Genomic DNA, 25105 nt, shown 5'->3' with positions numbered 1-25105 from the left:
TGAACTTTCTGGTGTTGGTAATTTTTAAGAATGAAGGGGAAATATTTAATTCTCAGAACAAGAGTGTTCATTACTATTTCTATATGACTGTTCTTATACCACAATTAAAGATTAAAAATTACTTTAGAATTGAAAGGGAAAAAAGACCTATAGTGCTAGAAGATAAAATAAAGGAGAGATAAATATGTTTTAGTACTTTTTTTCTTCTTTTTTAATGATCTTTCCCAGATTGGCCTTTTACAGACTGAAAACAGCATGGTCATGGCTGGTTTACGCCTGAGTTAACATGCTAATCTGATTGTGTACTTCCTAGGAGATGTTTAATTATGACATGCTGTGAGTTTGGAGTCTTAAAATTGGATAAGAAGAAAAGTCTTGAGGGGAAACCAAAACAAAACAAATACCCAAGCAAACAAAAAAATTGAACCGACCTCATGCACTCTTCCATTGCAGCTCTTTAAATAAAGAACACCTTGGATTGCTTAAGAAAATAAGTTTTGATATATTTATTTTAAGAAATGGAGATACAGTTACTTTTTACTCTAATAGAAAATGCTAATGTGTTGTTAGCAAACCTAAAAAATTTAATTTTTCCATTAAAAAATATGGTGGCATTCTAACTCAAAAATCAAGCACTCATATTCATGTTACCCATTTTTGAAATATATTTTGACATTTTTATAACTAGAGTATTATGCAATTGATATAAACATTTTAACTTTGGAAAAGAATGAATTCTGTGGTACCAGGTATATGTGCCTTAGTTTCTTGGTTTTACATTTTTTTTTCTCTCCAAACTAACATTTGTATATGGACTATTCAATTTTAACCTATTCTCATAGTTTTAAGATGAGAATTAAAAATTCTTTGCTTTTTCCTCAGGTTTTTTTTTTTTTTTTTTTTTCCTACCTGCTGTATGGACATGAAACTTTTTTCCTTTGGAAATTCTTTTTGAGATATCTATGTTATTTGAGAGAAAGTTATGAGCATTTAGGTTTTTTCTAACTTTCTAGTGAAACACCAGGATGATGTTTCTTTGGTCAATCATTATTCTTTAGAAACATTAACTAATTTACCCTCTTATGAGTCCTAGAAGTGTATCATAACACTGTACAGAGACAAAAGTCTGATGCCATGTGAACTTCTTAAGGTTGAAGATTAGAATTTCTAGGCAAATGAACCTAGGATTTTAAGTCACTGTTGGTTTCACAGCTGGTCTGGGCAGCATTAATTCTGCTGAGAAGGAAGGAATACATACCTCCTGTGAATTTCTGAAGAAGGCTTGATCATTAATTCTTTCCTTTTATTGCACAGAATATAAAAGTCACTAGCTAGAATAAGCCAGGCACACATTGTAGTTTTTATTCAGGGGATATTTTAAACTGTTACTTTTGTTCATTTTTTTTCTTAATCTTTACTAATTGAGCCAGGTGTTTTTCTGTTTATTGACAGGTGAGGTGGGTTTTAATACTTTGATGAAATCACAGTATAGTCTTTATCAATTTACAGTTGATAGCAATCCACAGAGTTTTAGACTTGGGAGTTTTGGTATCTTTAGAGTTTGTTTTTATTTTTCAAAATAGAAAAATAATATTGAAGTTATTTTCTTACTATCAGTCACTGAATTAGTGGTTTGTTTACTATTTGGTCTATTGATTCTGTCTAAACCCCATGAAAAATGGACCACTAGCTTTTTTTTTTATGTGAAATGATATTTTAAAATGAACAGCAAGTTAAGCAAGTTAAGAATTTAAGGAAAATTATTAATTTTCTCTCAATAAAAATATATTTTCAACATAATAAAGGTGGTTTTTTTGGAAGTTTGTATTTCCCTTAGATAAATTGTGAAGGAATTGCAAGACATTTTTACTTAGTTTTTGAGCTATTCATTTGTTTATTTATTTTTGATACTGGGGATTGAAGAGATACTTAACCACTTAGTCATGTCCCTGGTCCTTTTTTATATTTTTATTTAGAGACAAAGTCTTGCTGAATTGCTTAGGGCCTCTCTAAATTGCAGAGTCTGCCTTTGAACCTCTTGGCTCAGCCTCCTCAGCTGCTGGGATTACACTGAGCTGCTGGGATTATAGGTGTGTGCTAACACACCCAGCCTATTTAGATCATTTCTGATTTTGCTTTATTTATCAGCATTCGGGGGCTCAATATTTGATCTCTTTGTTTTCCGCCTAGTGTGTAATTCTCTTTTATCAATAAATTCCAAGCAGCATAGATTGGCAGCTGAAATGAATTTCAGGCATTTTAAAATCACTTCCTTCATTTTGTTATGAATAACATTAATGCTAATAGCAGACTGCATCAGTGAGGATTAAGTATTAGGCATTATTCAAAGAGCTTTGCATTGATTAATTTACTTAATTTTTTTTTTTTTGTGTGTGTGTGTGTGGTGCTGGGGACTGAACCCAGGACCTTGTGCATGCAAGACAATCCTTAATCTTTTTATCTAACGTATGGAATAGATGATTTTGATTTTTTACTTTGCAACTGAGAAACTGAATTTGAGAGGGAGATTGTATAACTTGCTAGTGAGTGACAGAGGCAGGAATCTAGCCTAAAGGTCCTGGATCTAGAGTTTATATTCTTTTATTTTTTAATTTTACAAAAATTGTATAAATTTATTGTATACACCATGATGTTTTGAAATATATAAATATTATAAAATGACTGAATGGAGCTAATCAACATATGCATTAATTACTTCACATACTTTTTAATTTTTTTTTGGTAGTAAAACACTTAAAATCTTCAATTTTCAAGATTGTGACATTTTTACTTTATAGTCACCATAATGTACAATAGATCTCTTGAATTTATTTCTCCTAATTAAAATTTTGCATTCTTTGACTATTATCTCCCTACTTTACCCCACCTCTGCAACCACTGGTAACCACCATTGTGTTCTCTACTTCTAAGAATTCAACTTTGTTAGGTTCCACATATTAGGTGAGATGATGTTGTATTTGTCTTTCTGTGCCTGGCTTATTTTTCTTAACATCATGATGCCTTCCAGTTTCATCCATGTCAGTGTAAGTGGCAGGATTTCCTTCTTTTTAAAGATAGAAAAGTATTTCATTGTGTGCATATAAACCATATTTTCTTCATCCATGCATGAATTGACAGAATTTTTATTCTGAATCATTATGTTCTTCTGCCTCTATGCAACATAAATATTGAGTTGAATCATATAGAATGCCTTTGATAGAACAGAACAATCAAATATTAGCAGTTTTATATGATTCAATCAAATAACGACTTTTACTATTTATTGATCACACACTATGTACCTGATGCACTTCATGGCTCTTTATTTTTATAAGCTCATTTAATCTTTATATTTAATTAAATACATATAACCACTCTGAGGATAGAAATTATCACTTTTTGTAGAATTGAGAAAGTGATTCTCAGCAGATAGATAACTTTCCCCAGCTTGTACAGCTAAATGGAAGAGTCCAGTTTGAGCCCACATCTGCTTGACACTGAACACATGCCCTCAATCATCCTGCTGTACCATGTGAGGTTCTTCAACAGTGTTAAAACCTGGAATTCTCTACTTTTGTCAAGTTATTATGTGTCATAACACAATAGTTCGGCATGTGACTATGTGTAGTCTGTATGTTTGTGAGTTTGCTTTAGTATATCTTAGTAAGTACTTGATTAGACATAAAGGTAAGAATAAAATACATGGATTGTTTTTAAATCCAAGTCAAAACTTGTATCTCAACTTCTTTCTACTATATTAGTTTTCCAGGACTGCCATAGCAAAGTACTACAGTGTAGATGGCTTAAACAAAAAAAGAAAAATTGTTTCTGCACAGTTTTGGAGGCTAGAAGTTAAGGCTCAAGTTGTCAGTGGGGTTTGTTCCTTTTGTAGACCTCTCTCTTTGGCTTATACATGGCTCTTTTCTTCCTTTGTCTTCACATGACCTTCATTCTGTGTGCATCTGTTTCCTAATCTCTTCTTCTAAGGACAATTAAAGTAGGATTAGGGTCCATTCCAAGTATATCATTTAATCTTAATTTCCACTTTAAAGACTATCTCCAAATACAGTCACATTCTGAAGTATTGTACATCAGGACTTCGATATATGACTTTTGTTTTTTTATATTTTAATTTGTTCTAATTATACATGACAGTAGAATGCATTTTGACACATTAACATGTTTCTTAGTTTTCCTCTGGAAGTTAAGCATGAGTTTTGACGAATTAATTTGAGATTAATGTAGTTCTTTTTTCCTCAGTTGTAGAATCCCAACTGAGCAGTAACATTCCAGAATGACATTGCATAAAATCCCTTCTCACGCCTCCTTATGAAGGTATTGTGACATTCCAGATCAGTCCTTTGTAGAATTTAAGTCTTAATCTTTCCCTTGAATTTTTTTGAACATTGTTTTACACACCTGTTTTACCCCTGCCATGTCCTCAAAGAAGGAAATCAAATAAATTAACACCCCATGAGGAACAACACCAATATTTCATTTGGATTGCTTAATTCTTGGCATCAAAAGTATGACTTAGGGAAATGACTCTTAGAGTAGGAACACGGTAAATATTGAGGAGTTATTTTACTTTGCACATTGCTGAGGCCAACAATAGTAATTGGAATTATAATCATAGTAGTCATGTTTGCTCTTCCCTGGGGAAGCACTCAGCATGGAGGGAGAGGAGTCTGTAGAACTGTGATATGCTACAGAGACCATAGGAATTGTTCTAGTCCATTTACCTTATCTGACAGATAGATTTAATATAATTAAATGCGTTCTTTATTCTCAGTGCAAAGCTGAATGGAGATGTTAGGTATCCTCACTTCTGCTTAGTGTTTCTTCATGTCCATTGTCTTAAACATTGTGTTAGTCACATAAATTATTTTCAAATTGCTTAAGTAATTCTGGAGAGGAAAATCAGTTGGAATTTCTTACTGAAAAGTTCATGGGTTTTGGAGCTGTATGGATATGTGTTTGAATCATGGTTTAGGACTGTTTTATCTTTATAAAATTAACAAATTAATTATCTGAGCCTAAGTTTAACTGATCTACTCGATGAAATAGATTTTAAAGCTTTCTCTTAGGTTATTAAAGATTACCTAAGAAAATTCAAGTAAAATGCTTGGAATATAGGCACTCAGAATATGATAGACATTGTTATAAATATTAAATAGTAGTATTTGGTACTAATGGTATTTTACTATGAGTAGTTCTAAATAGCAATATCATAAATTATTTATGTTTATAAGTAAACATATTAAAAGGAATTCAGAGACACATAAAGATGGAAGGGATTACATGTAGTAAATGGCTGGTGGAACAGGGATATGTATTCTTTACTCCATTATCATGGTGCTCACAAAGGTGCTTAACAAATATGTTTGATGATGATGTTGTCTACTTGCTGGTCAGCTGAAGCTTTGGGTTCAGTTCTTTGGTTGACCTCTGGCTGCCTTTCTGATTCTTCTTGAGGGAATAAAGCTGTGTGTTATTGTTGGTCATTGGCACAAAGTTTTGGTGGCTTGGCCATAATTGTTGGTTGGAATTTCAGTTTGAGATAGAACACATTTCATTCAAAAAAGTATTAATATATTTTATTAATCTTCACTGAAGCTTAGAGTTTTCAAAAGTCAAACAAGGGAAATAATGTCTACCTTATGATATTGTTGTGAATCTTATAAGTAAATTAAAATAAATGATAGAGCAACATCATTAACATCTCATGAGTCTGACATGATATATTCTATGTCAAAATCTTCACTATTCAACAAGTTAGGTTCTATTCATAAGTAAGCTAAAGAACAGAATTTGCAAGTAATTTTCCAATTGATGAAAGTACTTAGCATGAAGCCTATTTCATAAAAGCAGCTTTAAAATGTCATCTTTCTTCTTTATTTTACTCTGATCCTTAACAATCTTATATAATAATAATAATCTGTAAACTTCCTTTTCCCCAGTATGCTTTTTCTTACATGATTTCCAGTCAGCAGCTTATCCTGAGTTAACTCCTTGTTATTCCATGTCATGACTTCAAAGTGAGTCAAAATGCCCCCAGGAGAAAGTTGTGGAATGGAAAGTAAGATGTGCCAGTGGAGAAAACTGATGGGATAGGGTGATGGGTACTTTTACACCTCACTGATTTTTCTCTATCAAATTACTTTATAAGTTACTTTGGGCCATTGAGTTTTGTCAATTCTCTTGGGGTTTAGCCATATGAACCCCCAAACCACATTTGTAAAGTCTGTTAAACTATAAAAAACAAAAGGCAAAAGGACTCCCCTCTGATAGCTCAGAATATCTAAAAGAAAAATCAAGCACATATCATCAGTGGTCTATATTAATGGGTTCCAACTGGAAAAAAATATGACTCATAGTAAACCACAAAAATGTAGAGCTCAACGTGAATGTTCTTCCCCTACTTTAGAAATCACATTTGCTGCTGAGAATTGTCTGTGTTCTATTTGTTATGGTATTTTTCTATAGGATAGGAATTGGCTTGGATTGTATAGAAACTATCACTAAATTGCTGTTCAGTTAGTTTGATCCTCTGCTTTTAAAAATAATCTAAGAGTTTGAGAAATGAGTCAAGTGAAAGTCTTCTAGAGTTTAGTTTGCAGGTTCAGAATAGATAAACAAGATTTTCTTAATTTTAGTTTGCTTAAAGAAAAATATCTTATATGGGTTTTAAATCTTGAGTGTGTCATTCTTAAAGATGGAAATACATGTTAACTCATGAATTTTAGACATTAAATTTAATTTGCTAAAGTTCTTTATGACATACGTTCTGATTTTTGCTAAAACCAAGAATTTTTTATATCATTTTTTCCTGAGCATGGACTGACTCTTCAAATTTCAAATAGAGTAATACCTATGAAAATCAGGAGTATCTGTGGAATGATGTGATTTTGATGTGATGTTGTGAAAGAACATGAATTGATCTAAGCGGACATGTTTATTTTGCCTCTTAACACATGTGTCTTTAAATAATTTATTAAAAATTTCAGTCTATTTTCTCAATTTTAAATTGAGGATTATGTTATTAAGTTTAACTACATGAACATTTAAATATTGAAACATTCTGACTTCCCAAATGGTAATTGAGTTTAACTCACAAGTAGTTATGAAAAGTTTATTCTAAGATTATTATAGGGCTCTTTTTCTGGGAGAGGTGAGGGAAGGATTAAAATAAGGAAGACATGAATATGAGGTCCTCAAAAAGCGTTATTCTATTCTATTCTAATAGCAAATTATAGTGTAGATAAGTTAATGACAATACAAAAATTCATTACTTTCAAGAAAAATTTAGAGCTAAGAAGGTTTTGATGTTAAATCCAGTTGTAAATGGATTTGCTAAAGTCTAAAAATTTCCAAAAATTAAAAAAAGAGACCATCTTCTAATTTAATGTAAAACAAGAAATCTGAAATTTGATTCTAACCTGGGCAATTTAATAAGACTCATGAAGTTACATAAAGGTCTGGGGATGTAACTTAGTGGTGGAGCACTCATCTAGCATGCATAAGAATCTGAGTTCAGTCCCCATATTGAAGAAAAGAAGGAAGGAAGGAAGGAAGGAAGGAAGGAAGGAAGGAAGGAAGGAAGGAAGGAAGGAAGGAAGGAAGGAAAGAAAGAAAATAGAGAACATTAAAGCATAGGTGCAGAAAGTGAAACAGATTTTTAAAAAATGTAAATAAGTATCAGAGCAATAACTTTCCCTAACTTTCTAAACTGTGAAGGTTAGTAAATAAGTAGTATCAACATCAAAGATCGTCTAAATATTAAGAAGTTAGAGAATAGAGTGTTTCGATTTGGGTATGCAGAATGTTAGGATTTTCCTTACTCATATTTTAATATATGCTGAATACTTTGTTTTCAGAAATTATTTGCTAAATGTCATAACAACACATATGACAACCAAACAACAAGTTATATGGTATGACACCTATCACAAGGGAAACAGGCTAGATGATCTCCTATGTTTAGCCCCCACTTGATTAATAATAGTGTTCAAAAGTAGGTGACATTTGTTCTCATGCATCTCCATTCCCATTACCTAATAGTTATTCCTTACAATACTTGGAACCCTTTTTATTTCCTAAATGGCCATAACATCACTCATTCTAATTTCTGCTTTCCCTTTACCCTGTCCCATTCTGTTGAACCCTGTGCTTTAAATCAGTATCTTTTCATTTATCAAAAATCTAAAGGGAAAGTTTGGCAGCTTAATGCTTGTCATTTGAAAGATTCCACCCTAAGCCATTAAAAATTTTCAAGATAATTTTAAAAAGCTATTCATGAATTTTCCACTATGAAAATAAACTATGCCATTATGGAAAAAAATTGGAAAATACGTAGAAACAGAAATGGAAATTTGCTTTATTTTATCAATATTTAAAGATAAAATTATTTCTCATGTTTACTGTTAAGAATTTCCATTTTATTTTCTTAAGAAAATAATTTTATTATGGCTTTATCATATTTATTATGTAAAATTTTTTCATATTTATTATGTAAAATGGAGATATGCAAAAATAAACAAACCCCAAAGTCATTTATATCAACACTTAAACATAATCATTGCTGATATTTTGATGTGTTTCCTAAGTAAATTTTTCTTTTTTTCTTTTTGGCACCAGGGATTGAACTCAGTGGCACTTGACCACTGAGTCACATCCCCAGCCCAATTTTGTATTATATTTACAGATAGGGTCTCATTGAGTTACATACTGCCTCACTGTTGCTGAGGCTGGCTTTGGACTCGAGATCCTTCTACCTCAGCCTCCTGAGCCACTGGAATTACAGGTGTGTTTTTTTTTTTTTCTTTTTTTGATGTAGCAGTGTAATCATCCAGAATAAACAGTTTTGTATTCTCCTTTTAAAATATAGTTTTAATTGTTACATTAGATTTATCCATGTCATCAAAAACTCATTGCTAAACATGTTATTTTTAATATTTCACTGAATAAATTAAAAACATGCTTTTGGATTTCAGTATTTCACAGACAAAGACAATACAGTGAAAGATATTATTACACAGAACAACCTCTGTTTTTGCAATGATAGCCTTTGGATATTTAATTAGATTTCCAAAGTATATTAATTCATTAAAGTTCATTATGACTTTTTATTGTTTATCCATTGAGTTCTTGATATTTCTTTGCTAAAATACACTAAATTTCAAAAATAAAACTACTTGCTTTTGTATATGAAATGTTGATGACATGATAGAGAAAACTAGAAATTCCCTTCTATGTCTGATAGGTAACAACTACATCTGTTTCATCTATGATTCTGTCTCTGTCTCTGTCTATGTCTACATATTTAGGTTGACCAATTAAACTCGTGAAGAGTTGGTCTGTATTTTCTAATGCTTTAACATATATGCATCAGAAGTTTAAATAAATAATCTTTACCAAACTATTTACTCATTTAGTCCTTCCTCACCAAGTACCTACTCTTAGGCCATTTTGTGGCACTGAGTTCTTCCTCTTAAATTTATTTTCCCCTGCAAGAAGACTGAGAATTTTCTGATTCAAAGTTGAAAATCTTGATTAAAAGACATGGTGAATCATACGAAAAAAAAAAAAACATACAGACATGGCAAATTAACTAAATTGCAAGTATTTTGAGAACAGAGATTGAACTTAAAAGCAATTTTATAGATTCAACTAGGAAGACCTAATAAAAAACAGGATCAAGTTTACAAAGAGTAAATAGACAATATGTTTGTGAAGAATACAATTAGCACATATAAAAGAAGAATCTTCATATTTTTATAATCTGAATGTGAGGTTTCCCCTAAAATCTCACGTGTGAGACAATGCAAAAAGGTTGAGAGCAGAAATGATCAGGTTGTGAGAATCTTAACCCAATTGGTGAACTAACCCCCTTATGGAATTAATTGAGTGCTAATTGGAGGCAGGTGGGGCATGACTGGAGGAGGTGGGGGGCATTGGGCGTGGCTTTGAAGTATATATTTGTATCTGGCAAGTGGAGAACACTCTCTGCTTTGTGATTATCTTGTGAGCCACTTTTCTCTGCCACACTCTTTTGCCTTACCTTGAGTCCTGAGAAATGGAGCTGACCCATTCTATGGACCTCTGAAACTGTGAGCCCTCAAATAAACTTTTCCTTCTCTAAAATTGTTCTGGTTAGATATTTTAGTCACAGCAGCTAAAAAGCTAAGACAATATTCAGTACAAGTTTTAATATGTGTCATTATGAATAGTCTGATAAAAATTCTGACCAGATTATGGGATATCATTACTAGGTGCATTGTTTACTCTCTGAAAATTTTCTGTATGCTTAGGCTACCAGTATGTGTATCTGTTTGGGCTTCTAGTTTTAGGAGAAATGTTAAATTAATGTTAAATTAAAAATGGTTTAAAGATGAAGAATGAAGCAAGGTTTTGGAATGACTGTTTCTGATGAAGAATAGCTGAGAAGTGACTAAATACGCAGTAATTGTGATCAGATGTGCTGGACCCATGATGTGGGAGAAATGGGGCCTGTGTTAGATTTCAAGTCAACCATGCTCTGTAAAATTAATTTACTCCTCCCTGACTTTTCCACTGCACAGATAATTTCTGTTGAAGGAGGAAAGTATAACTGTGATTAAAATCAAATGCTTTGTAACTCTTGAGGCTTTGTTTTTTTTGTGTGTGTGTGTGTGTGTATTTGTTTTCTTTTTGGTACCAGGGAGTGAACCCAGGGACGCTGAGCCATGGGTACCCACTGAGCCACATCCTTAGCCCTTTTTTAGTTTTCATTTTGACGCAGGATCTTGCTAAATTGTTCAGGGCCTCACCAAGCTGGCTTTGGACTTGAGATTCTCCTCCTCCAGGCTCCTGAGATGCTGGGATTATAGGCCTGTGCCACCGTGCCTTGAGCTTTGTTGTGTCTTAAAAAGGGGGAAAAGCTAAGATGTGGTCATAAATACCAACCTGTATAAAGGGTGTTCCTTTATGTCATATTCAATAATAATGTTTCCTTAAAATATTTTATGATTTTAATAGCTTCATCTCTCAGTCCAATATAGTTTTTGATGCTCATATAAAGGTTGTCTTCTTTTAAAATTATATTTTTTGACTGGTGAATAAAATGCTAATTTTAAAAGACCTTTTTTTAGTTGCAGATGGACACAATATCTTTATTTATTCACTTATTTTTATGTGGTGCTGAGGATTGAACCTAGTTCCTCACACATGTGAGGCAAGTGATCTACCACTCAGCTATAGCCCCAGCCCTGCTATTGGTTTTTAAATATCAATCTTATATCCAGCAAACTTTTGAATTTGGTTACTCAGTTTGCAGATTCTCCTTAGATTGCCATTTTAAATAAAATACAGTTTTTTCTTCAAACAACAACAACAACAACAAAATGAACCAGCATTTAAGTGCTGAATTAAAAAAAAATTCCATTTCAATAATATTTGTCAACAAAAGAGGTCAGACCATTTGCATTTGATAAATCTTTATCCTTTACCACAATTCTGTGAGGGAAAGCAAAGGTAATATTTATTATTGGAATCCAGGGACCTTGGTAGAAGCCACAGGTGTTAGTTGTGATAGAAATTTCATAGCTTTTCATCTAATGACCTGTTTGCCAGACAGTATTGCCTTTAGAAGCTCATGGACATGTTCATGTGCAATTCTTTTTTTTTTTATTATTGGTTGTTCACAACATTACAAAGCTCTTGGCATATCATATTTCATACATTAGAATCAAGTGGCTTATGAACTCCCATTTTTACCCCAAATACAGTTGCAGAATCACCTCGGTTACATATCCACAATTCTTAATTCTGTTGATGTTGAACTTTAACTTTGCCAGAGAAACACATAGTCTAGAAGTGAATATCTTGCCATCTGAGCATTTGGCATAGGAAAGACAACACAGACAATACTGGGACAGAAATATTGTGTTATGATATGGTTTTCTTTTCTGTCTGTAATAACTATATATCTTTCTGACTTCCAATAGACTTTTGTAAGTAAAAGCCACATTCCTGTTGAAAATGAAAGGAATGCCATTTTTAGAAAGTATAGCAGAATGGAGGCATAAAACAGGAAATTTTGAGCTAAGTATTAGGAAATCTGGATATATATTCAGGATGGACTCTCTACTTTTGTTGTTCACTTAGTTTTATGGGGGAAAATTCCACTAGCTTTTTCTTTATAACTGTTAAATTCATCTGGATATAGAGAGGTTTTGTTTGTTTGTTTTAAAGAAGTAACTCATAGATGAGAAGACAGGTCAACTCAAGTCAAAAATTACATCATAGTTAAAAGTCTCTAGGGCAGCCATTGGACAGACATCAGTTAGAATCATTTGTAATGAATTACAGTTTATTATGGAAAGAACAGAAAGTCACCAACTTTAGATTTTACTCCAAGAGCACTACAAGAGTAGTTTAATTTTTTTTTCACTAGGAAATGATTACTTTTGTCATTAATTATTTTCTGATTGCTTATGGCATGATTATCACTATTGCTTCTATATGAAGCTTTATCAAAATACATTATTGGCTTTTTAAGTAAGTTCTTTGCCAAAATGTCATTTTGTATATTTATTTATTTATTTATTTATTGTTGTGATGCTGGGGATTGAACTATGGCATAACAAATGTTAAGCACATGCCATACCACTAAATTACATCCCAAGTACTCATGTTTTATTCTTAAATATAATTGCTCACATGGGATAGTCAAATTCATAGCTCTATTATTATTTATTAATGATAAAAAGCAAACATTCAAATTAGAATGACAGGCTTTATAGATACAGCAGAAAATCAGAACAATTTTTTCATATATATAATTTTGATTATGCTAAAGATATTAAAAATTCCTACCATTGCCTTGGAAAATTCTATAATCTTCTTTTTGTGGTTGTCTATTTCTGTTCATATATTTGTCTCATGACTAATTGTCTTTGACTTTTTTTTTTACTCAGAGCATATTTTAGCAAGAGCACTTTTGGATATAAATTTCCTTATTAGTGATCATGCACTTCAAAGTCCTCAAAAATAGGCAGTTTGGGCTTTGCCATTTGTCTGTACTGCCACTTGGTAATTTTTTAGGAGAGATAGGAGGTAAACAGGTAAACAATTACAATATAAAGAGTTAAGTGCCCTACGAGAGATATGGTAAAAGGTGAAAACAAATTACTGAGACAGATGCTCACATCTGTTAGCATATGTGAAGAAGAGGGAAAATTTGAGGTGTAAGTGAGGGCAGGAAATGGGGTTCAGTTAATCTCGAACTGAACTGAGCCACATGACATAAAAGTATAGCCAAGTGGCCTGATAGTATGATCAAATCAATTTGATTTGTTTAAACCCATGGAATATGAGATGGAACAGAAAAAAAAATTGTTGGACTAGATGACATATGTTGTCTCATCAGTGAGCTAAGTCTATGGGATTTTTCTTCAAACTGAGTACTGCTTATTTCCTGAGCAAATCTTGATTGCCAGAATGACAGCAGGAGTGGAGGAGAGTAGGGGAATGTTTGCTATCTTTGAGCAATAAGATGGAAAGTGTAGGTTATGAGTGCTGATCCTAGATCTGAGCCAGATTTCTTGGGTAGTCATGTTAAATATTCTCTTTTTTTGAACTAAGGATATTGAAGGATCATCTCTTAGGCTTATTCATTCATCCATCATATAATTACTAAAAGTCTAGAACTTTCTTTGAATTCTTTAGAGGCAGATGAATGAAATGAAAGTTCAGCTTTCACACCTTTAATTTCAATGCCACCTTTCAGAGATAAAGATGGAAAGACAGCATGGCAAGAGTGGTCTGCAACAAACTGTGTCATAACAGCATTTACATTCTGAAACTAGATCAGATTTTTAGAGAGTTGGGAAATAGAATGATGATAATAATATATGTTGACTTCTAACTACATTTAGGCACTGCACTGAATTCTATATTTGCTCACTTGATGTTTATACAACCCTTTGGTATGAATTTGTTATTGTTGTTGTTATATTTTGCAGGTGAGGAAAATGAGACTGAAATAGGGAAAGAGAATTACCTAAGGCCACACAGCTAGTGGAGGGGCTTAGTTCACACTTACATTTGTCTGCCATCAAAATTATTCTAAAACGGTGACTACCAAGCCTGACTCATACCTCAGACAGAAGTCAGAATTTCAGAAAGTGCAGCAAAGATATGCTTGTTTTAAATTTTCTATCTGTAGTCAGATTTAGGAAGCCCTTGTGAAGATATGCATAAAATTACAGGAAAATATATTTTCTGGAAGGAAAATATAAGCAACTGTAAGAGTAAGAAAGTATTATGGGGTTGGGGTTGTAGCTCAGTGGCAGGGCACTTGCCTCACACTTGTGAGGCACTGGGTTCGATTCTCAGCACCTCATAAAAATAAACAAACAAAATAAAGATATTGTGTTCATATATAACTAAAAAAGAAAAAAAATAATAAAAGTATTGTGTTTTGCAAAGAAGAGGCGCTTGTCTCACCTTTCTTTCTTGGATTGATGTGTGGGTAGGGCAATGACACTGTGGCGGGTGGACCTGGGTTCCTATCCTTGCTTCTTTATAAACTGCTAGTGTAAGTAAAGGCACACAGGAGTATGCTCTGATAGCTTGTTAGCCTGTGTGAGAGAGTTCTGTGGCTCTAAAATGTGTAAGAATTAGGTGTTGTATAGGCTGCACTTGATTTGATCAAAAATACCTCTTTGGGAGAGAAGTCGGTAAAATTGACCTTAAAGAGCTCAAATTTGCTTATTTTTGGACAAACACAATTACCAAATCACAATACAAAAATATTTTATAAACCTGTTGGGTTATTTTTACTTTTCTGTTTTTTTTTTTTTTTCTGGAAATGGCTTATTGTTGATTCCCCAAGAGGAACCTAGAAAAATGACCAATTATTTAAGTCTTCTATTAATACCTTTCTGGTGTTTTCAAATCCCTCTATAGAATAGTTTCTATAGGTATTTGCATGTCACATGTCATATTATATTCCCTTAAATTGTTAAGCAAATTCCCAGGTGACAGCAAAATGTTTGCTTGAAAATTAATTTACCAGAAAGTTAGTTTGCCAGTCCTCACTATAGTCAGCTATTTCATGGGAGTTGTTACATTTTAATAGCTTTGTCAAGAACTTGTTTGAAGATGTGGAAAACATGAATGTAAAATTTTTATTTAGCTGAGACAATGTTGAGAGGGGGAAAAAGTTGGAATAGAATTCACATCCAATATAATTTAATGGACTGAAGCCAATAAATTATATACTTGCTGTCTCCTACCACAAGTTTTCTTTCTAGTATAGGAAAGAAGGATCATTTATTGATAGCAAGTCATGTAAAGGAAATAAATACATTGTAAACTCAGGAAGAGCCATTGTGTTACATAATTGCTATATAACATAACAATCTTAGTATTGTCAAATGGCATCCTAGAGAGATGATGCTCTTCAGTACCACTATGTATGATAAATCTGTGTCAAGACTGTGCTTAATAAGGTGCATTGGGAAGTGTCATCAAGATGATGAGAGTTTCTTAAAATTACAACAATAGCTGTAGTGGCAACTAATTATATTCATGAAGAAAACAAGACTGGGCTAGGAAGCCATACCCCTTTTATGTTCATTTTTTAAATGTCTGTTTTAGAAAAAATACTATTCAGAGGAGTTCTGTGGTGAAATTACAGAGACAGAAATTCTATCTCAGTCTCAGAAAATACAATGGAAGTTTTTGAGTGGGACAGCCAGCTGTCTCTGGAAGAATTCAATCAGAGGTTACCTATGGTTGGAGGCTATCAGAGAAGAGATTTAGATGCTGGGTAGTTGATAGAGGTGGGTGAGGCCCTTTTCCAAATTAAAAATAATATGTTTTTAATAAAGTATTTGATAAAATAAATGTACTAGTAAGTTAAATATTTGGTCAAAACTGAATATCTTCTGTATGTAAGATTCAAATATAATTAGCTTTAAAAGTTATTCTTGTATTTAACAAAGTTTCATTTCTGTGATTATTATCTGCATAAAGTAACATAATTGCCAAAAATTGCTCCCTTCCAATCTGTTCTCCACACTTCGTTGAGAGTAATCATTATTAAATAATAATCTCTTCAGTACCATTTTCTGTTTAAATATAGTGTCTGTGCTCTGCTCTGAAAGTTTGTGCTCTCCAAATTCATATATTGAAGACCTAACCCCAAGGTAATAGTATTAGGAAGTGGGCCTTTGGGGTAAGCTGGTGATTAGGGAACTAACTAGGTTAGAGCCTTCCATGATTAGGACTAGCACTCTTGTTAAGGAGGCTTCAGAGAGCTAGCTAGCCATCATATGAGGAGTGAGAAAGTATTACCTATGAGGAGGTGGTCCTCACTAGACTGAATCTGCCTTGAATCTGTAATTTCAAGCCTTCAAAATTGTAGGAAATAAATGTTAGTTGTTATAAACCACCCAATGTATGGTTGTTACAGCATCTCAAGCACAGTAAGGTACTGTGCTTTGATTTTAGTCTAAAGACACATTCTTACCACAGCCTGCAAAATCCAGCGAGGGATCCCACCTGCTTCTCCAGCTTCCTGTAGCCTCCCCCTCCACTATACCCCCACCATATTGGCCTACTTTAAATTTTTTATGGACACGTTCCCATTTGCTATATTTCATTTATCATAGTGTTTTCTTCTACATGCATAGTCTTCTCATTCTTAGATTGCTTTGACTCTCCCTCTCCAAGACTCAGTTTCTTTTTTTCACTTCATTAGGGAAGACTTACTGATTTCCCATTCGGACCTCATTTCCTGATACAAGAAATTTATCACTGCTACAATTCACATTTGCATATGTAGCCATTTGATTAATATCTATTTTCCCTACTAAAATATGGGAATACTAAGGGAAAGGGCATTTTCTATTTTTAATTCATTCCTGGTATCCTATAATCTGTGCACATCACAATAAATACATGTTGAATAAATAATGTAAGTGGAAGAGATAACTTTTACTGTAGAACTATAGAAAAGAGGTTAGAGAAAGGATATCATAGAGTGGCACTAAGACTCTAAGTTACTTTTTATACTACTTATATTTTAGACTGTTAAAGTATCAGTTAATTAGCTCATGATTCATAGCTGTTAAGAAGGATCTTAAGAATAGCATTTAAGATAAGAAGATACATGTTTGAGATTTTAGGACAATAACCATATATTTGTACTTTCTAAATGTTATATTCTTTTATAATTTCCTTCAAATGGTGTGACTTGTTATAAATTTTATAGCACTGTTTTAATTTGAGCTTCTGTAACAAAATGTCATAGAGTTGTTGGCTTAATCAACAAACATTTGTTTCTTACAGTTCTTGAGGCTAGGAAATCCAAGATCAAGCTGCCAATAGGTCCACATTTGGAGAAGGCTCTCTTCCTAGTTTGCTGATGGCTACCTTCCTGCTGTACCTTAACATCAAGATGATGATAGCAAGAGAGAGAGATGGAGAGAGAACAAGCTCTAGTTAGTTCCTCTTCTCAAAAGGGCACTAATCCTAACATGGGGGGTACTATCCTGTCACCTAATCTAAAGCTAATTATATCCCAGAGGCTCTATCTCCAAAGTCTTTTACACTGAGGATTGTGGGCTCAACAAATAAATTTTGGGGATAAAACATGCACTCCATATAAAGGATTGACAAATGAGATATTCTCGACCATGTCTCATACAGGTGATGGAAATGGAGTTCCCCTCAGTGGAGTGGACTGGTTGAGAAATAACAGCTAGGAAAAATAGAAAGGTAAAAAAACCACAGAACACAGAAAGTAGTTTCAAAAGTAGAGGCAGAACAGGCAAGCCCATCAGACAGATGGAACTGCTAGACTATGGCAAAATGGAGCCCGAGTCTGCTTTATATATATTGGGAAACATCAAAGGCCATCCATAGGATGTTCTCCAAGAGAGAAAAGTGGGCTGTCCAGTTCCCAAAGGGTCCAGAGCTACTATGAGGGATCTTCCTAGCAGAGTAGATATAAAGAACAGATGCATTGGTCAATCTCTTGCCATGGAGAGCCACAGATAGTTCACAATGCCTAACCTAAACCTAACCCTGGCTACCATACTGAGAGAAGACCCTCACATAATTCACAGATGGCTTCCTGCAGGACTTGAAATGTGAAAATAACACTGCCATCTAGTGTCAGCTAACTGATGAGATCTGAAAACAAGTAGCAGGTGAGGGTAAAAGAAATGGTTCAGCTAGGGTGGGGTGATAACAGGGGGCAGTGGTTTCGTTTTAGTGAAAATTTGAGGTAGTTGGTGCTTATGGAGCTTATGGATTCTTAGTGACTAAGTGGAGAAAGTGTACTTAGCTACTAGAATAGTGCCCATGTAGAAATCAGATAAAATATTTTCTTACAATTGTGTCGTTAAACATGGCTCCATATCCATTTTTTCTCTCTCCTTCGTATCTGAAAGAACATTTGTACTCTGAGAATCTGGTAAACCATAACTTTTATTCCTAGTTTAAAGTAATAAGGATATTCAGGAACAAACATGTGAAGAAATTGATCTTTGGTAAAATTTCCATTTGGATTTTTTGGCTTCATAAGGAAAAGATAGAATGCCAAAATAAACTCCAAGGGGGCACTTAAAGCCACTTTGAATTACATTACTCTTTGATTTTATGTAAACACAACAATTAAACACTTCTGCACATTCAGCAAATAGTTAGAAAAATAAAAGTGTACAGATTTCCTTTGAAGCACTGAATTGTAATTTATTTGGACCTCTTAAGTTTTCAACTTTTTGATATTTTTTTTTGCTGATTTATTTTAAATAAACTTATTGTCATGATATATTAAAATTGCAGGTAAAATCATTATCTAAAAATTACTTAAGCCAAAATTCTTATCATTTGCATATATTATATTAAAAGAAATATCAATTATCTTATTTCTTTGGAGGCATGGATAAACAACAAATAATCCCATCATTCTTAAATGATTATAACTTTGCTGATTGAGGTGAGAAAATTATATTTAAAATCTTTATTAGATAATCCAGAGAGGATTATTTTTATTCATTGACTCTCTAATATAAATTGTATGGTATTCTAAGTTGTTCTAACTCATAATGTAGGAACAGCCTAAATTTATTGTTTTTTGGATCTTTCAATGAAAAATTATTGCTTTCTTGACAAACACTAATTATTATCCTGTCTCTTCTTCAGGAACAATATTTCATTCCTTGACAATAAACACTGTGTAAAAGACTTGATATTTTGCCAAGTGTTCAGTTGGGACTCTAAGGAGCACAAATAAATGAAAGATAATAAAATTATATGCTTTATTCATATTCTTAGTATCTGTAGAGTCATCTTGTGCCTACTTCAGGATACATGTACACATAGTATCCCATCTTGTTTCCTGTGATATACTATTAGTATAAAGAATGTAGATAGTACTAGACAACAGCAGTGTTGTCTAGTACTAGCAAGAGTATGATTTAAAATGATTTTCCCCAAAGAGTTGTATCAATACCTAATGCTTATGTTTCTTTGAAAATATGTGGTGCAATATGGATATATTTAATGTATATGAGGTACAGCTGATCTGAAATGTAGAATTCAGTGATAGCCCAGAATACACTGTTCCTACTATTAATACCCAGTGTTCTTTGAGTTCTTGCAATGTAACAGACATTGAATTAAGTGATTTTATACACACACACACACACACACACACACACACACACATCACTTTAAAGTGATATTAAGTGATACATATATTTCTTTTATTGGCTTATTTTAAATGACAGAATCTAATTACTATTAGTCCTCAGTTCCTAACATAGTTTATTAATTTAGGCATGAACCTCATTGATGTTTCTATACATCACTTAAAAATATTGACTACTACTCTAGTATACTCTCCTATGATTTAAATTAATTTGTTTGTAGAGTTTTTGGATTTTCTATGATGTTATATTTTTATTTTATTTGGATGAGGCTGTGTCAGTTTGCATCTTTTCAGTTATAATCTTGGTTTTAGAATTCTTTCTCTTTTTGTTAGCACTGGGGATTGAACTCAGTGGTGCTTTGTCAACGAACTACTTCCTAGTCCTTTCTAATTTTAAATTTTGAGACAGAATGTCACTAAGTTTCTGAAGCTGGCCTTGAATTGTGATACTCCTGCACTGATCTCCTGAGTAGCTAAGATTACAGGTGTTCACCACAACCCAGTCTGATTTTTATTTAAATAGGCTTATCATCTTCGATACATATGATATAATGAAAACACATGGTTGCACCTAGAATTAAAACATTATGAGTACTATACAACTATGCATTTGATCCTTCTATCATCTAACTGTCTTGTCTTCCTCATTTTCTACTAGTTCACTATTATTCTGAAGTTTGGGTTCTTCATTTCTCTGCTTTTTGAAAAAGTAGTTTTAATTTATGTGCATACAAAAATTAAATACATGTGTATTTAATGTGTTAGCTTTTTTTTTTTTTTGCTTGATTTTAAGCTTTTTTGTGTCTTGAGAAATTCTCATCTATGATAATGTGCTAAAGATTTACATATATGTTTATTAAGAGTTTCAATTTTGTTTTTGATATTTAAGTCCTTAATCAATTCAGGAACTAATGTTTTGGAGTGGTTTGAAATAGAAAAGTCATCTCTTTTTTTACATATGCAAAACCAATTTTCTCCTTAATTGAATAGACATTTCTTTTTCCAGCATTATAGATGGTGTCTGCCCTATGTCTATATTAGCTACCATAGTTCAATATATTTTTTTCTTTTTATGGGTCTTTGTTTTGTTCTACTAGTAATTTGTCTATCAACAAAAAAACCTTAAACTACTAAACTACTATGATTTAAAAGTCCTATTTTATAGACTGAATTTTTCCTCCTTTTTTAGTGTTTTAATAACTTTGCTTTTCCATATACATTTTAAAATAAACTTATGAAGTTTCAGAAAAAAAAAATACCCTGATGCAGTTTTGATCGGAGCTGTATTAAGTTTTTAAATTGATTTTTGAGAGACTGGCTTCTTAACAATGTTAAATTGTTCTATCAAAATCATGGCATATCACAACAAATTTTTAGGCCTTTTTTTTTCTAATTTTGCTTATTTATTTTTTTAAAGAGAGAGAGAATTTTTTAATATTTATTTTTTAGTTTTCAGTGGACCAACATCTTTATTTTATTTTATTTTTATTTTTTGAGAGAGAGAAGTTTAATATTTATTTATTTTTTTTAGTTTTTGGTGGACACAACATCTTTATTTTTTTATTTGTATGTGGCGCTGAGGATCGAACCCAGCGTCCCACGCATGCCAGGCGAGCTACCGCTTGAACCACATCCCCAGCCCCTTGTTTATTTTTTAATACAGAATTTATACTTCTTTTGTTAAACTTATTTTTTTTTTAAATTTTTTACCTTCATTTGACTTATTTATTTATATATGGTGCTGAGGATCAAACCCATGGCCTCGAATGTGCTAGGTGAGTGCTCTACTGCTGAACCACAACCCCAGCCCTGTTAAACTTATTTAAAGAAAAATTATAATTTTATTATTCATATAAAATGAAATATTAAAAATAAATTTGTAAAAATATTTGCTGGTATCATATAGCAATGCTCTTAGCTTTTTAGTATTGACTATATATCCTGCCACTGCCGACTCCTATGATTTATCTTAATTTGTTTATAAGGGTTTTAAATTTTCTGTTTTAATCTTTGTTTTGTTTTCATTTTTGGGGGGTGAATAGTGTTATTTTTGTATCTTTTAAGTTAGAATCTTAGTTCAATAATTCTTTTTAAGTATGAGCTTTATTGGCTTCAAAACTGCTAGTTTTTAAAAAAAATGCTGAAATAATGGATTTTAAATCATTGTTTGTTCCTAATATTTAAGTTAATTACATTTTTAGAGAAAGTGATCTGTATGGTACCTATATTTTGAACTGTGTATTGATATCAGTTTTATCTCCCATTCTTCAGAGAAGTTTATAATTTGTTTATAGCCAGTCATCTAACAAATGATATGGTTAGACATCTCAAAAGGAAAAATAAAACTTGTTTGAATCTAAAATTTGTACTTCTAACAATTTACTATGAAATTAAAGAATATATTCTATACCGCCTTTTGAAATACGTCTTTGGTTTTGCAGCCTGAAATATCTGATAAGTATTTGATGAAAGCTGACCTCCATTTTGGTGTCTTAGTTTTGTTTTGATGTTCTTACAAATTATCATACATATGGTAGTTTAAAACAATACAAATTTATTATTTTTGTAGTTCTGTAGGTCAGAAACTTAGCAGTTGATTTCTCTACTCCAAAGTTCACAGGCTGAAATGAATATGTCAACTGGGTTCTTGGTGAGGTTCTGGGAAATACCTGCCTCTAAGATTATTTGGGGTGTTACCAAAATACAGTCTCTTGCAGACAGAGGACTGAAGTCTTCTTTTTCTTGCTGGTTGCCAGTCAAGGCTTCTCATTATCCTTACACAGGGGCCCCTACATATCAACCAGTGAATCCTATTTATAGAATTTCTCTGACATCCCTTTCTGCTCACTCTCTGTTGCCTCCAGTGCAGAAGGTTCTCAGCTCTTAAATGTTCACATGATTAGATTGAATCCACCTGGGTAATTTAAAATACTCTCTCTGTGGTTAAAAACCATAAACTTAATCACATCTATAAAGTCCCTTTTGATAAATAAAGCAACTATTCACAAGTTTTTTAATTTTTAATTTTTTAAAATTTTGAGACAGGGTCTTGCTAAGTTGCTTAAAGTCTCCCTAAGTAGCTGTGGCTGACTTTGAGTTTGAAATCCTCAACCGTTGGGATTACAGGTGTGTGCCCCCATGTCTGCCTTAGTACCCATTTTGATGGATAAATTTTTATAAAAATTCTGAGGGGAATAATAATGGAACTAATAATTTTTCGAGGTGTCTAGTGAAAGATAGATTTTTCTCCTTTATACACATTTATGGCATTGCATTCATGTAAGTAGAGAAACTTCATCTTCCTGATGATAGTAGGGACTTTCTGTGACCACTTCCTAATAGTTTCCCATGATACTGTGAGCTATTTTAAAGTAATTGGTAGACATAGAGGATTCCTGAATAAAATCATCTGAAGATTATAAATATATGAACCAAGTGTAGTGTTGTAACCAAATGAGATGATTATCAAAGCATGATACATGTGTTTAAAAATTCAGTGCACATCCATATTATTGGGTATAGCCATTGTGTTAGGGTTAAGGATTCAAAGCTATAAACACCAGAATGTTGCATTTGAGGAACTTGCAACATGGTATGAATAAGGAGTAGAAAAGTATAAACCAATTTCTGCCTTCCTATATCCTAGAGTTGAGAGGTAGTTATAAAGAGGATTCAGGTACCTTTGGGACATCTGCCTCTCTAGGACTGACCTAGTGAGAGAATATGTAAGAATCAAGGCCATACAGTGGAGCTCAAAGAAGTTTGAGTCTAATCAGATACAAACATTTTTATGAATATACCAACTGAAGAGGAAGTGGTGGTAGCTAGGGTTACAGGGGTATTTCAAACCCAAGGAATGAAGTGAAGCAATTGCACTTGATGGGAGTTAAAATTCAAGACCTTGTCTTGACTAAGGAACTCCGCTGGTAACAAAGTCATAATGTATATGGCCCAAGGGGGCTATAGGAACAGGCTTTCCCTATCTTAAATAGTAGTTTTCCTTGCATAACCTTCTGGGCCTGTTTTTTGTTGTTGTTGTTGTTGTCTTTTTGGTCTTGATTTTAACCCAAGATGAAGATAATCCCTCAGGCTAAGGCACAGAGTTTACCTTCTACTAGTTGTATGACCTTGGGGAAGGTTTCAGCCTCTAACTCAGTTGTGAAATGAGTATAATCCTTTGTATCTTGTAACATTTTGAAAAGATGTCCTGTGCAGCGCCTGTTCTGTGTTAGAGGGTAGGAAATGAAAAGCCTCTTGTTAGTTCTTCCTCGCTGTGTCAGCTTTCTGCACATGGGATCTTGTTGTTGTTTAATTTAAGCATATTTAGAATGATTTTGTTTCTAAATATGAAAATTAATTTTAAATCCAGTTTGGTCAGTAAATTTGTAAATATATAAAATTCTGTTTACGCATTATAATTTAATGATTGCTTTTGTTTTATAATTTATGAACACTACAATTTAGCTAACTAGTTTATGACTATGATTTTTTTCCCCAGGTTTCATATTAGAATTATCTGGGAAGCTTTCAGAAATGTTGGTATCCAGGCACTACCCCAAAGCATTAAATTCAGAATTTTTGGTTGTGGGTATAATTATTTTTATTTAGTAAAAGCTCTTTATCTCTGAAATGGCAATAATACTGTGTACTCAGCCTATGTTACAGAGCTGATCTGAGGATTACATTAAAAATCTATTCAAAAATCAATTAATTACATGAGAACTAAAATAAAATGTAAAGTGATCTTAAACATTTCAGAACTATTTTTCCTGTCCTTGAAGGGCTTACCCTTTACTTAGAGAAATAAGCCCAAACATAAAATGTTTAAAGTAACATGCCACATACTAAACGGAAGTAAAGAAGAATAAGAGTTCTAGGAATCCCCTCCAAACCTCAGTGTGTAGGCAATCCTAATGGACATATTGTTGTGGCCTTCTCTAATAATCTCAAATATTTGTACCTCTAATTTTTCTAACGATAAAAAAACAAGAATAATAATCATCTTGTTGATGGAGAAGCATATAAGGAGAGAAATTTTATCTAGACTGGTTGTCTACATTTCCTTTCTTCAAATGTAAATTCAAGTTGTTTAACAAAATATCTATTGCCTACTATGTGCCTTCTGGGCATTGTCTTTTAAAAAGCCAACTTGAAGAGGAAGTCTAAAGTGGTTATTCATGGCATAGACACTCTAGCTAGAACCTCTGAGTTTCAATTTTGGCTTCACAACATCTTTTTTTGTTTGTTTTATGTTAGGTCTTAATGTTACTCTTATTACTATTATAACATTATAATCATAATGTCACATTCCCCTTTATATAAGAGTAATCCTAAAAAGCTATTAATTATTTCTCAGGGTTATAGGAGAAGATTTAATATGTTTATAAATGAAATATGTTC

The 25105-nt window shown here is 32.7% G+C and overlaps 1 protein-coding gene across 8 annotated transcripts in view; it reads left to right on the top strand.

The window, feature by feature from the left end:
- Nox4 (NADPH oxidase 4) overlaps nt 1–25105 on the top strand; it is a 271262-nt gene that overhangs the window by 5087 nt on the left and 241070 nt on the right. Inside the window, exon 1 of one of the 8 annotated variants that reach the window (XM_078046851.1) lies at nt 21462–21480. The exons of the other annotated variants lie outside the window; for them this stretch is intronic. The gene's annotated coding sequence lies outside the window, so the exon portion shown is untranslated. Of the gene's footprint in view, nt 1–21461; nt 21481–25105 lie in introns of those variants that run through there. 8 annotated transcript variants of the gene reach the window in all.

The sequence above is a fragment of the Ictidomys tridecemlineatus genome, chromosome 4 (assembly GCF_052094955.1).
Source record: "Ictidomys tridecemlineatus isolate mIctTri1 chromosome 4, mIctTri1.hap1, whole genome shotgun sequence".
Lineage (NCBI taxonomy): Eukaryota > Metazoa > Chordata > Mammalia > Rodentia > Sciuridae > Ictidomys > Ictidomys tridecemlineatus.
Note: the sequence above shows the minus strand (reverse complement) of the source record. Positions and strands in the feature narration are given on the sequence as shown.